Here is a 16,315-nt window from a genome sequence, read left to right as displayed (position 1 = left end):
AAAACACCCTAGCTAGTTTTTCAAACCATGCTCCATGTCTGGATTAGAAATATTTCCTTAACTCTAGCCATTTCCACTTCTAGGCCCAGGAATGTGTAAACTAAATATTTTAAAGGAGTGGAGTAATTCATAAAGTAGCTTAATGTTTTTCTCCTCTTTAATTCCAAACTCCCTCAGAAGCCTAGTTCTTTGTTGACATTGAATTAAAATGTGGGAAATTTCCCTGGTTTCTCTAGTTTCCTCCATAGTAGATTTTTTTAAAGTTCTGAGTCATAACTGGTCATAAGAACAGTAATTAAAATGTAACCTCCTGGGTAATAAAAATTCCTTACTTAATTCTGAGTTCATACATCTCCCTTCCTTCAGTTGGGGAACTGCAGTAGTGGTGGAAATATGTTTTCTCTTTCTCCAATCCCCATGTGTTTTACTTCTCTTATGTTCCTTTTCACTACGTAACCTCTGGCTCCAAGAAGATTAGAATGAGAACATTCCAGGATTGGTATGTAGCAGAAAACATCTCTGTTTTCTGATATTTTTTTGAACTGACATGTTGCCCTCTCTGGGCTTGATAGTTGCTCATGGTTGATGTTCTTTCATGGATGCTTTTGAGTGTTTATGGAAAACTCAACTTCCCCAGAAAGGAAACACTTCTTAGGAGGATGTGAGATACCTCCTTGGATTGGCCACTTAAGTTAAAGCTGTCTTCTTGGGTGGAAACGTAAATTACCCCAGGCTTGATCCAGGTAAGTGGTCCATAGTTAGGCCCTTGGCACAAATTATTTTGCTGTTGACTGATGGGGTTCAATCCCATTTCAACACTATTGCATTAAGATAGAGAGAATTAAGGGATTCAGCATGGTGGTTAAATGCAAAAGCTTTGTGGTTCTAGTCCTGCTTCTGCAACTAAATAGTTATGTGACTTTGAGCAATTTACTCAACCTATCTGTGCCTCAATTTCTTTGTCTGTAAAGTAGAATATTAGTACCTAATTAAGAGACGTGTTAAGAGGGCAAAATGATTGAAAGGTCTAGTACATATTCATTCACTAGTACATATTCAGCTCAGATGTGATATTATCACATCTGACCTGCAGTTTCTCAGGGAGGATGTTCTTCAGGAATGTCTGCTGTGAGAAGTAGTTGGTTCAGTATTAGACTCACTTTTACATGGTTTTGAACAGTTATTAAACCAGTTTTCAAAAACACCCCATCCAGCCATTTAAGTCAAGTTCCTAATTTGCTGGGCAATGTTTGTAATTTCCAAACTGTCTTTACTTGTAATTTCCACTGTCATCTTGGAGTATCCCTTCAAGGCAGGCAAAAAATAGTATTATTATATTCTTCTTTTTACAAATAAGGTGTTTGAGTTGTAGGAGGGACAAAGGTCATAATGACAGTGCTGGACTCAGAACCTAGGTTATCTATCTGCCTTCCCAGTGCTTTTCAGGCTGTGTTGGCTGTCCTCTGTCATAACATCATTTGTCAAATGAGCTCCACATGAAGGTGAACGGGATGCTATTCCTGTGGCATCAGTTCAGTGGGAGGATTTAGAAGAGAGAAAAGTCTCTTACACAGGTTTTCATCTGTGCAGGTGGCCTTCCCAAGTGAGTGGGCAGGAATGCCTCTGGTGAGGTACAGGACTGCTCTGTCCCATTAGGGTGCTGGTCTCTCCCTTCCTTCAAACAGCACTGGTTCTTTAAAAATCACCCTGTTGACATGCCATTAACAGAGCAGAGCATGTTGACATCCAGCTGTTGCTTTCATTACCAATTTGTTTTAATTGGTCTCACACTGTTTTCCTCTCACTTTTTTGTACTGTGTTGGTTTAACTCTGTCTGCAGTCAGCCTGGCTTGAGCTATAAACCTTTTATGAGGGGAACTTGCTGATGTGTGGAAAGTCATAGGCAGCTGACTGGGCCTGGCTGGCAAGTCTGGAACATTCCAACCCCAACCTTAACCATTCAGTAATTTTGTTTGCTCTTTCAGTGTCTTCTTTTTAAAATTTCGATCCCTGAAAATTTATAAAAGGACTATTTCTCTGGGAAAACTTCTAACAAAAGTTGTTCTTAAGCGACAAATATATATGTTAAACTGAAAATTAGGATTAATTTGGAATAAAGGTTGTTTAGCAAATATTACTGTTGGAAAAAACAATTTGCAAGGGCCCTGAGCTAGTACAGTTTGTTGTAGTCAGTGTCTCTAACAGCTGAGCAGTGACCCAGTGCAGACAGTGCCCTTGGATGAGGACAGAAGTACAGATGGTGGGCCATGGTCCAGAAGTTTGAGCATTGGTCAAGAATGCAAGGTGGGAGATCCCTCTGTGGCTTGGTGGGTTAAGAATCTGACTGCAGTGACTCAGGTAGCTGTGGAGGTGCAGGTTTGTTCCCCAGCTTGGTACAGTGGATTAAAGGATCCAGCATTGCCACAGCTCTAGTGTAGCTTGAAGCTGTAGATTGGATTCAATCCCTGGTCCAGGAATTTCTGCATGCTGCAAGTGTGACCACTTAAAAAAAAAAATAAAAGACGAAAACAAGGTGATTACAGTTAGCCAAGAAAGAGATGACAGCCAGTGTTTGGGGTAAAGCCTTCTTGTTTATACCTACTGGTGGTGACTGCTTACTTGAGAAGTTAACAGTTTACTTTATCTGCAAAGATTCATGAAGTAAAAGTTGTTCATATCTTATAGCTTAGCTTTGATTCTCAGTCATACTCAGCCTAAACTTTTATACATGTGAAAAAGAATACACACACACACACACACACACACACACACACACACACACACAGAAAACAGGGGGCAGAGTTCCTTTAGGAATCAGTGATTTACTTGTTTGTTTAAGCAGTATTCATTGAGCAACTACCATCTTCTAAGTACTGTTATAACTATTCTAGGATTCTGCAGAAATGAGGCCATTGCCCAGAGGGAATTCATTAGGAGAATTAAACTATCATGAATAATTTTGATATAGGATAAAATGTGTTAAGTATCACAAAGATGAAAAAAAATGAAATATCACAGGAATAAGAGATTTCTTCTGGAAGATTTATTTAAAATGCCAACAATTCTTGCAATAAAAGAAAAATAGGTTTTATTCTGTTAGGTGAAAATTACCTCAGATGTCTGTTATACTCACATTCACTAAATAAATAGCCCATTCCAAACTGTGACAAAAGCAAGAATTCTTTTTTACAAAATTTGGACTTGAGAATTATGTTATTAGTCTGCTTTGATTATATAAGGTACAAAAAAATAGGATCTTCATAGAAGACACAAAATATACTTATTTACTTTGCCTTGAAATGTCAAAACTGGACAAGATGTGTAGCTAGCTGATTATAATCTTAATTTTTGAATTATAAAGGGAATGCATCCCTTAAAAGATAAACCATTTGATATATAGATTTGTATATATCTATAAATATATTTCTATCTATCTATTATCTATGAAATTAAGACTATTGAGTTGTTTATTTGATAAACACTGAGTGCCTCTTATGTAACTCATACCTGGAGAATGGTGGGTTCAGGGTGCATACAATGCATAATTTCATGTGAGCAGATACTTGGAAGTCTGGGAAAGCAGAGGAGTGATTATGTAGTAAGGAACTGGGACAAAGAAAAGAGCTAAGAATGGAGGCAGAGACAAACTTCATAAAGTTCATAATATGGCCTCGACATATGCTGGTAGCAATTGCCCAATTTACTCCTGAAAAATAAGCTATGCAGCATCTTTGGCACACTGACACAGATAGGTAGCCAAGTTTCTTCATGGTTTGTAACATTGGTTATGCTGTATATTGAAATTGTGTAAATCAGTATGACATGTCTGAAAGATGAGATTTATCTGTGGTTTTTTTTTTTTATGGTGACCTTTTATAGAAAATCTACCTATGGGCAATGATAATTTTTGGAATCTCACAATGTGCAATAGTAGAGTTAAAAATTTGATAGGCGTCCTCAATTACTGGAATAAGCATGTAATAAACTTTAGGTTTTGGCATGCCTACTTATTTATTTACTATTTAGCTCCTCTGACATTCTGTATCTTTCTTAGCAATTTCTGTATATATTGTATTTTTATGTTTTTTTTAAATCAACAGTGGATCTGAACATTTGGTAGTAGGTAACAAATAAAGGATCTCTTATGAGGAGTTCCCATCTTGGCTCAGCAGAAAATGAATCTTTCTAGTATCCATGAGGACACAGGTTCAATCCCTGGCCTCACTCAGTAAGTTAAGGATCTGGCATTGCTGTAAGAGCTGTGGTGTAGGTTGTAGATGCGGCTCAGATCCCATGTTGCTGTGGCTGTGGTGTAGGCCAGCAGCTGCAGCTCCAGTTCTCCCCCTAGCCTGGGAACTTCCATATGCTGTGGGTGTGGCCCCAAGAAGAGAAAAAAAAAGTATCTCCTATGTACCTCAGTAATGCTAGAATGCTGAAAGAAATAAAAGTGAATTGTGTTAAAGGCTCAAATTTTCAAATTAAAGATTTCAGAATAATGAAACCGGAAAAAGAATAAAATTCCTTTCGTCTTTCTTCATAAATGTCTTAACAATGCTTGATGTTATAAATAAGAACTCAGATTTCTGCATATGCTGTCATTGAATTCTGTAGCACCATACAGTGTAGGGTGGAGTGTGGAGTAGATTGCACTAGGGAAACTTCTGACTGGAGTGTTGTAAAGGAGAAAAGACACAAGTTCCCCAGTCTTCCTGTTGTCCTCATGAACGCAGGATCTGCAGACTGTTAGACATGCAGTGTGGGTCACTGTGCTCAGGAATCCTCAAGACCACGCAGAAATTCAGAGATCTGGTATAAGCACCCCCAGAACTCACCAAAGCAGTTAGACTCATAGTTAAGGTTTATTATAGTGAAAATACCCAAATTAAAATTAGCAAAAGGTAAAGATGCACAAGGCAGAGTCTAGGAGAGAACAGGCATGGGCTTCTAGTCATCGTTTCCCAGGGAAATGGGAATGTATAGATGGTATTTAATTTCTTTTAGCAATGTATGACAACACATATGGAATGCTGTCAGCCAGAGAAGCTCACCCAATCTTTGGCATCCAGAGTTGATATTAAATTGAGGGTTGATCATGGAAGTATGGAGAACCCATGGGGGCCTTGCTGCTCAGTTTCTAGCCCCTCAGAATCAAATTTATACCATGTGGCCCAAGGTCTTAACCATAAATCATGTTGTTAGCATAGACTATCAGGCATGACTTAAGCCTCTAGGTAAACAAAAGCACTGTTATCAGAAGGAACATTCCAGGAGTTTAGAGGTTGCCTTGTAAAAGTTAATCAAAGGCCAGACTTTTCTTTGGAATGTGCATATCTTAAAGTTCCCAGACCCACTGAGTCAACCCTTTTTACTGCAATTGATATTCTATGGAAGGGAACTTACCCGTTGCATCCTCATATATGAAACATACAAGAAAAAAATTATCAGTGAGAATTATTTGATTGCTGGACACTGAACAGTTTGGGTTAGATGTCAACTTTTTATAAAAGTTATTGGGAAAGCCAGCTGCACTGCACATAGAAGACTTTGGGGTTTTGGGAAGCTTAATTTGGGTACAGCCCACTGCTGCTGGGAGAGTAAAGGGCCCTTGGTTTCAACTCTCTCTAACCTAGACAGTTAAGAGTGAGTGTTAAGTCATCTAGCAATTGATTCCCTATAGAGAATTTCATATCCCCAAATTTGGGACAGTAAATGAAAATTGATTAACTTGGAGAAATTACCTGAGCTTAAATTCCAACTATCTAAAAGAAATGGGTGGAGTTCCCTTGTGGGGAAGTGGGTTGGATATCTGGCATTGTGACTGCAGTGGCTGTGGTTGCTGCTATTGTGAGGTTCAATCCCTGAACTATATCTGCAGAAAGAGATACAGTTGGCTTAACTGCTTCTCTTTCTTTTTAGAAGACAGGGAAGAAGCATTTCCTTTGTTCCTTCCTTCCTTGGTGTTTGCCTGCCCTCTTTTCTTACATACTGGGTTCATTGAATGAGCTGATAAGTATACAATGGAATTAAGCATGATGGCATAGGCATTCCTAGCAGAAACCGTGGAACTCTTGTTCTGGTTATGTTAAACATCTCTATGCAAGTATTCTTTCTATTATGATTTGTTCTTTTACATTCATCTCTCCAGCACCCTGCAGAAAATAAGCATTTTTTAAAACTCAAAGCTGATGGACACAAGGATGAAAAGGATGTATGAATTCACACATATTTGCATTTCTCAAATTCTGAAAATCTTCATTGTATTGTAAAGTTCTAGATGAAGCATGAGGTAATGTTCAGCTAAAACCTTGAAATTTATAAACTCTCTCAAATTAGCTTGAAAACTCATCAGTAGTGTAAAGACTAATTTCTCTAAAGCACAGTAGATTGAAACTTAGTTTGCCCAAATGCCCATGGGTAAGAAGGATAGGTAAAACCAAAGCAATGTGACACATCTGGAAGCTGTTGAGTGGAAAATCAGGTATGAGCAAAACTTCCAAAGCCATGAATGAAATCTAGAAGTAGCCCCTCAGTATGCTTTCCCCCCACCCCAGGCAAGATACAGTTTTATAAATGTGACCTTAGTATTAAATAAAAGTCATCCCGATTAAAGAGAGTTTGCTAATGATAATAAAATTCTGGAATGAATCTTTAAGCATGATATTCCCTAAGGAGCTGAGCCACATTCAGTACATACTGCTAAATATTTTTGAGGTTGAATTGCTCTAGGGCTTGTTATCAAGGGTTTTCATCTTCTCTCTCTCTCTTTTTTTTTAATCGGTGGTTTCCTTTGTTGCATTTAGACTGTCTTTGTATTCTCTTGACACTTATGACAAAAGATGCTTGATTTAGAAATGCTGTTTGCTAGAAAAATACAGCATCAGGTGAGTCATTCTGTCCATTAACAACCTCTGTTCTTCACTTTTGTGTGCAGTGGGCTCTCTCCAATGAGGTTTACCTCATTCTGTGTTGGGCTGTTTCCACTTGCAACATAAATGTTTGTAGTCTCCGCAGTTTCTCAGTCTTTCTCTCTTTGTACCCACTTCCTTCTCTGGTTCTCCCCACAACCATCCTTATCCAAAGTCTCATTTAGGACTTTTAAATCATCAACATGAAAAGCAAGAGTAATGGATTTCAGAATGAAAACCTTACCTCTAACACCAAATTCCTTGCCAAGAATTTCCCAAACCACTTAGGCATAACGATTGTTAGTTTTTATTCCTCAGTTGTGCTATTCTGTTTTTTCAGTTACTATGCATAAAATATATATCAGTGCCATATACTTTTATATCTTTTACTTTACTTTTATTATGTTAATTACTGAAAGGTCATTCAAATTTGCAGCTGAACCAACTTATCTAAAAAGGCATGTGCCACTATAAGTTTGTTCAAAATAGAGACTTGTTCTTTTCCTTTTTAAATGCAAGGCAAGGGACTAACTATAGTAGCCAGTTGGGGTTTTCTTTAATTCTAGAAGTGGAGAACATGTGTATACAGTAAACTTAGTTTAAGTGGTAAGAGTCACACATTTTTAAGGTTAAAATAGTTAAGTTTGCAGACATCTATGGTGCTATTTATAGTCTTTATTATTGAATATGTCTGATATTGTGTTAAATGTTAGATGGTAAAGCCAGGGGACTACTCTAAATTATGGACTTGAAATATTTTACTGGATAATCAAATGTAAGAAAGCTGAGTTTTACCTTTTTAAACAGAATGGATAAAATTCTTTAAATAATATTCTGAATTTTCTGGGATGCTTTAGTCTACATCTTTAGGGATTTGCATTTCTCTAATAATTAGTGATGTTGAGCATATTTTTGCATGTTTTTTGACCATCTGTCTTTCTTCTTTGGAGAAATGCCTATTTAGATCTTCTGTACATTTTTTGATTGGGTTGTTTGTTTCATATACATCTGGGCCTAGAGATTATCATACTGAATGATGTAGGTCTGACAGATATCATATGATTATCACTTATATGTGAAATCTAATAAAAATGATGCTCTATATCTTACTAATGAAACTTATTAATAAAAAAATAACATTAATAAAAAAAGAAACAGGATTTCCCACTGTGGCTCAGTGCATTAAGAACCTGACATGGTGTCCCTGAGGGATGCGGGTTCTATCCTTGACCTTGCTCAGTAGGTTAAGGATCTGCCCTTGCCACAAGCTGCAGCGTAGAGTGTGGATGCAGCTCAGATCCAGTGTTGCCATTGCTGTGGTTTAGGCCTGCAGCAACAAATCCGATTCTGCCTCTAGCCTAGGAACTTCTATATGCCACAGGTGCAGTTGTAAAAAGAAAAATAAAAAAACAAAACAAAAAAACAGAAAACAAAACACCAGAAACAAACTCACAGATTACAGCATTAGAGAGATACCTTGGGTAGGTAAGTGTGTATAAACTGAAGGAAGGCAACCAGTATTCAGATCTCTCCTTTCTCACTAGCTATCTCTGAGCTCTTCCATTAATTGCTCAAGTTCTTTAGGCCTGCTTTCTGTTATTGGTAAAATGGGATGATGATTATATTTATATCAGAGAATTTTTATGAAAATTTTCATGTAAATTGTATAATACATTGCATTGCACATACTAAGTACTTGAAAAATAGTTATTTCTTTTAGTAGGCAGAATCAGAAATATTTTGTTAACACATTTTTCCAAAATTGAATTAATTTAGGACTTCAGGGAAACATTTGGCTAGTAAGTCATCACTTATTAAAGCAGACATAGGAGAGTAGTTCTTTAAGGTGTTTCTGCTTAGCAAAAGCTATCTGGCTAGATATTCTTTAGAGATAGTCAGTTTAGCTGATATCTTCCACCCCAAATGCTTTTAAGTATTTGGATAGCACATTTTGTTACTATGATGCAGAACTAAAAAACCTCAATAAGTCACTGGCTCAAAAAATTTCAAAGCCCTTGTCTAGAGACAATGCTAAATAATTGCTTAATTTTTTAGATGCAAGCATCTCTCTCTACAGTTGATTTAAAAACTTTCTCTAGTATATCTGGGCTTCCCCAGAGATGTTTCTGTTCATCTATTTTTTTTTTCTTTGAATTGGTGATACTTTCCATTTTTTTTTTTTTTGCATGCCTGGTGATTTTTTTTTTTTTGGCAAAAATTATTATAATATGGTAACTTTGGAAATAAGATTCTTTTCCTCCCTCAGTCTTTCTATTCTTGACTGTTGAAGGTTACAATCGTTTGTTTACTTTTCCAAACTATTTTTGCAACAATTGAATTCCTTGTTAATGTACTCACTGAGTTCTCTTCCTTTAGTTGCATTCAACTTGTGTTGTGATAAGAAATTTCTCTATCACACCAGGAGCTAAAACAAATACACAAACAAAACCTATCCCAGTCTTTGGAGATGGCCCATGCTATGACACTTCTTTAACATTTAGCTGGGTCATTTATAACTTTGTCTTCGCCTTCACCTCAGGCTTGCATTGAACCTAGAGTTCAGCAAGAGGAGAAAGCATAGGGTCTTCTTAGGTATTTTCCGAGCATGTATTCTGCCCTGAGTATAAGCCTGTCTTCCTAAATTCCTGAGTATACATGGATTGTATTTTAAAAGTGCTACTTTCCCAAGGAAACAATGTCCTCAGCTTTTGCTTTCAGTTTGTAGGCTGTATTTTGTATGTCTGAGCCATAATCTTTTATCCCAGGTGGCTGTGGATTTTCCTTTCATCTGACAATGTTTTAAGAAGTGCCTGCCAGTATTTTGCCCTCAGTGATTCCAAGTTAAGTGAAATAGAGAAGAGTGTCTTACAGCAGACCTTTAGATAGCCCCTGTACGGTTAGAACAGACAAACACAGTAATTTTAACTAAGGTGTGCTCTGCTCCCTCTGGAACCAGGTACCAAGGCCCACACTGGGAACGCAGGCTACCCTCTTCAGGACTGTTAAATTGAGGAGGGAATGGGACAAAGGCAAGTGAAAATACCAAAAAGATTTTCTACAGCTCTTATGTTCTGGCAAAGCTGGTTCTGACAATTTCTGCTTTTTTTTTTTTTTTTTTTTAAATTTGGTTTTGTTTTTGTGGAGCAGCAGGAGTTTGGAGCTTTCTAGTCTGATGTTTGCCAATGTTACTCTTCTTTCCATCTCTTTTGAAGTTAATTGACTTAACATCTGGGCAAATTTATAAGTATATTTTGCGTATTTCTTTTTACCAAAAAGTGTCCTAATCCTTCTTAGATGTGGTTGCTAAGGCTAATGGTACTCATTTTAGCACATCACATAAAGTCTTGTCCTAATATATTTGAAATATATTTAAAATTATCTTACTAGATCATCAGCTACTAAAACCTTTCTCAGTAAAATAGCACTATAAAAGGCATTAGATATGCTAGTAATTCACTCATATATTAAAAGCATATGGAGGGCCTAATACATTCCAGGCTTTATAATGATAGATATTGAGTATTTAAAGTTAAATACATGGTCCCTGATCTTGAGCTACTTGGATATTTGCATGTTCAAATAAATAATGAAAATACAATGTAATAAATGTTATAAAGAAGGTATGGATAAAATGCCGAAAGAACATAGAGAAGTCGCAGGAAAAAAAAATTGTGGAGAGAATACTAAGATTTCAAAGAAGAGGCAGTTATTCAGAGGTCTAGAAGATGAGTTGATTAGCAGGCATTCATGATGGGATGTGGTACTGCAGATGGAATGAACATCATGTAGAAAGACTCAAAACTTTGAAGCACAGCATATTATGGAAATAGAAAACAAATTATCTGGGCTATAAGAATGGGCCTATAGTAGAAACTGCAGGAAGATTAGAAAGTTGGGTTGTGGCCAGATCATGAGAGGCACTGCATTCTATGTTAAGGAATTTAGACTTGATTCTATAGAGAGAAGAAGAATGTGAATCCCCAAATTAAGGCTCCCACATTCTTCCTCTGTAAATCCCAAACACTCATTTTTTTGTGGGGGGGGGCAATGAAAACTAAACGGCTTTTCTGTGAAACATATTTTATGTAAAGTGAGGGACCCAGGGATGAATAAGATAAGATTTTGGGCTTTCGATTAGTTTACAGTCAATGAGGCATGACTACTACTTTCTTCTTTCTGTATATTTGCCATTCTACTCAAATGGTGAATCCTATATTTGCCATCCTACTCAAATGATGAATCCTATTCTTGACAATTCCGTTCTTAAGAAATGACTTTATCGGAGTTCCCGGCATGGCGCAGTGGTTAACGAATCCGACTAGGAACCATGAGGTTGCGGGTTCGGTCCCTGCCCTTGCTCAGTGGGTTAAGGATCCGGCGTTGCCGTGAGCTGTGGTGTAGGTCACAGACGCGGCTCGGATCCCGCGTTGCCGTGGCTCTGGCGTAGGCCAGTGGCTACAGCTCCGATTCGACCCCTAGTCTGGGAACCTCCATATGCCGCGGGAGCGGCCCAAAGAAATAGCAAAAAGACAAAAAAAAAAAAAAAAAAAGAAATGACTTTATCATCTACTTTAGGGGAGGGAAAGGAAATACTAGATGCCATTAGCTACCTCTGATTTCTCCCTTCCCACCTCACATTTTTTAGTTAGTGTATTTTTATCACTCCTCACTTTCTTTACAGTCTCAGACTCTTAGAAAACGTGCTCTCCCAAGAAATATAATTATATCCTGAATCATCTTGTCTTAAGTCATTTGAGATCCTCATTGATGATCCTCTCTCTTTTTTGCATTTCAGTTCACTCCAGACTCTCTTCTTTCTTTATTTGCAAAAGGTCTTCGATGTCTTCATTTTTCATCATTTACCTCTGTTTTTGGAATCCCTTAAATCAGAAGCCCTCCTATCCCAAGGATTCTACTAAAATTGAGCTTGAAGACATCAGTGATATCCCGGTTAGCTTACCAGGAACCTTAGCCCCTCCCCGCTCAGTTCACCTTCTCGTCAGTAATTGATGTGTCCTACCTTCTTTAGTTTCAGATAGCCTTCTGTTTGAATTGTTCTGAATACTCTTCTGTGTTCTCTTAGAGTGGCCTTCTTTGAGCAGAATAAAAGTTTTGATATAAATAAATGAATGACTCTGAATAAAAGTCATCTAAGCTTTAGAAAATAGGAAGATACTTGTTGCTGCCTCAGGGCCTTTGTCTTTACCATTCTTTTTTGCCTAGATGGCTCTGCCGCAGATTTTTACTGTGCCATTTTCTTTTTGATGTACAAGTCTCTGCTCAATGTCCCTTTCAGAGTGGAGCTGCCCTTTAACACTCTTAAGTGTCTGTACTCCTCTTCTACAAACTTAACTTATTGCGTTATCTTCATGCAACCCTCTTTTGTCTTCATAAGACTTACCACTACCTTAATGTCTTTGTTGTGTTTGTCTTGTTTTTTTCTCCTCATTTGATCCTTGAACAGAGGTATCTTCTATATTTCTATATTGACACTTGTTTTTTTTCAAAACCTAGAGAGACAGCTCATATACAGTAATGCTTAGTAAGTATTGAAGAATGCAAAAATATACCACAAGGCCCTTTCTCTTTTATTTGGCCCTTGTTCCTTCCTTTCTTCCCTATTTCTTCATTTTTCAGAGTTTCTAAAAATATATATGATTTTGTTAAATTGAAGATACTTTATTTAAACTATTTCCTTCTAAACAAATACCTGGTGAAGGTAAACAAGTCAGCCAAACTGTGTAAATGTACACCTTGACTTTGGTTCCTTTCTAATTTGTCTTTACACTTTCTTCCCCAAGGGGCATACCATGTTTTGGGCTAATGCTTAAATCTAAATCTTTGTTCTTAATCTTTCTCAGTTTATAATTTCTTTAACCTCACTTAGTTAAGTAGCTATTCCTGAATGGCCCATTCAGTACTAATTATTCTAGAAACTTGTATTCTGTCAGGCACTACTGCTATAAAGATGAACAAGACACAGTTCTTAGAAAGTGGCATTCATAGTCTGATAGTCTAGTAATTTATAGTCTAATGAGGAGAAATATATATGTAAAAATTAATTCACTGGGAAAAGTGCTATACTTATAGATAGCACAGCTTGAACTAAGAACAGGAAATAAAAAGACCGTAAGTTGATAGCATGTCATGTTTAACTTCATTAATAAGAACAAGTCTGCCCAGTCAAGTCTACAAATATTAAGGTGGAAATTAGAAAGTTGGTGTAATATAGTAGTTACAATTATATTCTATTGGATTAAGCTGTCTAGGTTCAAATCCTGGCATATTGAACAAGGGTTTGCTTTTACCTCAGCTTCCTTATCTGTAAAATGAAGGTAATAATAATAATACATACATACACACATACTTCAATAAGTTATGATAATTCCAAGAGTTAATTCAATATAAAAACTTTATTTAGCACAAAATATTCAATAAGTATTAGGCATTTGCAGTTGATTATATACAACCAAACATATGTCCTTGAATTCCACAAACAAGAAACCAAACACACAGGAAGTTTTATAAACTCATATATCCATATTTTTACATTGTTTTTTACTTTTGCTTTCTCCCCCAGTGAGATTTACCCTACTAGCTATTTTATGTTTGACACTATTACATTTTCCAAACTTCAGAGTCCCTGATACCCCTGAAGAACTTTCCATCCCTCATTTTTAAGAGTCTGCCATGGTTTTCTAGCTAATCATGGCAAAGGGCTATGATCTTTTTGTGCCATGGTGGAGACTAGGGAATGCTGTCTCACTTCTTCCTAACACACTTTGGGGAGGTGCTTTTTTAAAAATTTTTGACACCTGGTTGTTATGTAAGTTTATCCATGCAACACACCTGCTTTTTGCTAATTTTTATTTTTGTTTGCCACCACGTTAAGTTTTCTCTAATTTTAAGAGGCTCTCAAAACCTTTTTTGTTTTGTTTCAACACTGAAATTTTAAGAGTACCTGGTCTGTAAACCATTGAGTAACCTTTAAGGTCAAGAATAACAACAAAAATATGGATAATAATCAGAGATTCTACTTAGCTCATACAACACAGATTCCGTGGAAAATTTTAATCAATTTGCAAGACATTGCGTTAGGAGGTGGATTCTGAAGCAGGCTGCTTTAGAGGAGTCCTCTTTAACAGTTACATCTCACTTTCTTCTACGTATGAGTTGTTTGATGAATCTGACCTTAATAACACTACATATTTTTTATGGAACTTATTCAGGTAGCTGCGCAGGCATTATCTCATTTGCTCCTCACAACCAGAGTAGAGATAAGCTTTGTTATCACCCTCACCAGCTGCTCCTGTTTTTCTTTGAGTATCTTTTCAATGGAGAAACTAGTTTTCCTTTGGTAGGCAGGTAACACTGACAGGGGCACCCCTTCAGACCTCCTTTCCTTTTTCTGCATCCACCCAGCTTTCTCTCACTTTCTCAGCCAGTTCTGTTCAATGAACATCCATATCAAGGGCCAGTGGTAGCACTGATTGCATATTAGAATCTTTTGAAGAGGTTTTTGTTTTGTTTTGGTTTTAAACACTTTGTGTCTAGGTCCCCTTTTAGACCAATTATATCAGAATTGTGGGGCAAGATGTGAAGTGCCCAGGCAGAGGTATTTTTTTTAAAAGCTTTTTGAGCGATTTGAATGGGCAGTATGGTTTGCGAACCACTGCTATAGATGCTTAGAATTGCTATCTTCAGAGATGGAAAACAAGTTAATTTCAGTTTTCTACAGACAAAACATTTATATATCAACTGTCATTACCCTCAATGTCTTTTCTGTTTGAGATAAATACATAATATCATACTATTGTTTCTTCGAGTAGCAATATATCTTTATACTGCTTTATAATTTTTTTCATATGCATTATTTCTCAATTTTTGGTATACCATTTTATAGGAGTGCAGATCCAGAGAGGTTAGGTTTCTGGCTGCGGATAATAAAGTTTTTAAGTAGCATAGTGTGTGTGTGTGTGTGTGTGTGTGTGTGGATATGCAGTTTAACAAGTTATCCAGGTGATTCAAATTCTCATTAAGGTTTGAAAACCTTATTTTATACTGTGCTACTGCTTGGAGTTTTTAATTTTATATTTTGTGGTGTTTTTGTATAAATATGTTATATATATTGATGTCACAAGGCATACTTTTTCAGAGCTCTTGCCTATATTTTCCCTTCTGAAGCTTGTTTTCCAGTCTTTTCAATATGACTTGAGGCATTTTTTTTTTTTTCCAGTAGCTCTCCTATTGCCCTGAAATGAGTCTATGATCATTTTCTGCTACTTTAAATTTTGCAGGTACAAGAGCTCTGGAGAACCCAGGGAGGGTTGGTGTTGCTTTTTCACTGTCATCATTTTCCTCCTTTCTCTGAGCCAGAGGGTATAACCTGGGAAAATGCCAATCAGATTCCTATTAAAATTTAGATTCTCAGTAGATCTTCCTGAATTCTTGTTCCTTATTATCATCGCTCACAGTCCATAAGAGGACTTTAGGGATCTCATGGAGTAACATCTTTCCTAATAGGTATTCTCTTTACAAACATCAATTGAAAAGGTTGCAAGTAATAAGCATTTCACTTAACTGAGCTCTACATTTCTCTTTGGTTCCCTAATGAGTTCTGATTCTAGAGAAGTCTAAGAGAAGACAGAAAAAACTACTGTGGATACCACAGTTCCAAGGCTGAGGTTGTCTCATGGCTATTGCAGTTGAAATAAACAAACAGGTTGTTTTCTGGATCTCAGGCTATGTTGAAGTGTTGCAGCAATGTGGGAAGCAGTCCAGGCAGCTTGTCCCCTGATCCATAGTGCAGTTTCTGCAATACCCCAACTGCTCTGGGCTTGGCTTGCTCTACTGCCTCACTCTATCTCTGCCTCAGTATTTCTCCCTCACAGTCTCAGAGAAGTTGAGAAGTTAATAACTTTCTGCTCTTTTGGGGGAGGAAATACACAAAACTCCAGCTATGATCCCAAAGATAATTTGTAGCTTTCCCTTTTTTTGGCCAAGCCCGCAGCATGTGGAAATTCCCAGGCTAGGGATCAAACCTGCAGCACAGCAGAAACCCAAGCCAATGCAGACTATGCCAGATTTTTAGTCCACTACACAACAAAAGAACTCCTGTAGCTTTCCTTTGAAAAGGGAATATGTGTTTGTCAACTGTATGTTTGATATGCAAAAGTAACTATGGTTAGGAGTATAAATAAATTTGTGTGAGAAACATAAATGCATATTACCTATTAAAAAATAGAAACAAAACACAGACTGACCTTCCTTAAATCCCTAAGATTCTTTTAGCTCTCCTGGAGCATTTATATTTTGCTGTGTGTTACAGTACATATTTATCTTTGTACTTGATTATAAGCTGCTTGCAGTGTCTCACTCATCTTTGTATTCCCTAACGTACCTAGCTCAGT

General features: G+C 37.0%; 1 long non-coding RNA gene across 1 annotated transcript in view; it reads left to right on the top strand.

Moving 5' to 3' along the window:
• Positions 372–16,315, top strand: part of LOC110260035 — a 162,047-nt gene continuing 146,103 nt past the window's right edge. Inside the window, exon 1 of the long non-coding RNA XR_002342784.1 lies at positions 372–499. This is a non-coding gene — a long non-coding RNA (uncharacterized LOC110260035). The remainder of the gene's footprint in view (positions 500–16,315) is intronic.

Source organism: Sus scrofa, chromosome 3 (assembly GCF_000003025.6).
Source record: "Sus scrofa isolate TJ Tabasco breed Duroc chromosome 3, Sscrofa11.1, whole genome shotgun sequence".
NCBI classification, from domain to species: Eukaryota; Metazoa; Chordata; class Mammalia; order Artiodactyla; family Suidae; genus Sus; species Sus scrofa.
This window is presented reverse-complemented; position numbering and strand designations above follow the sequence as displayed.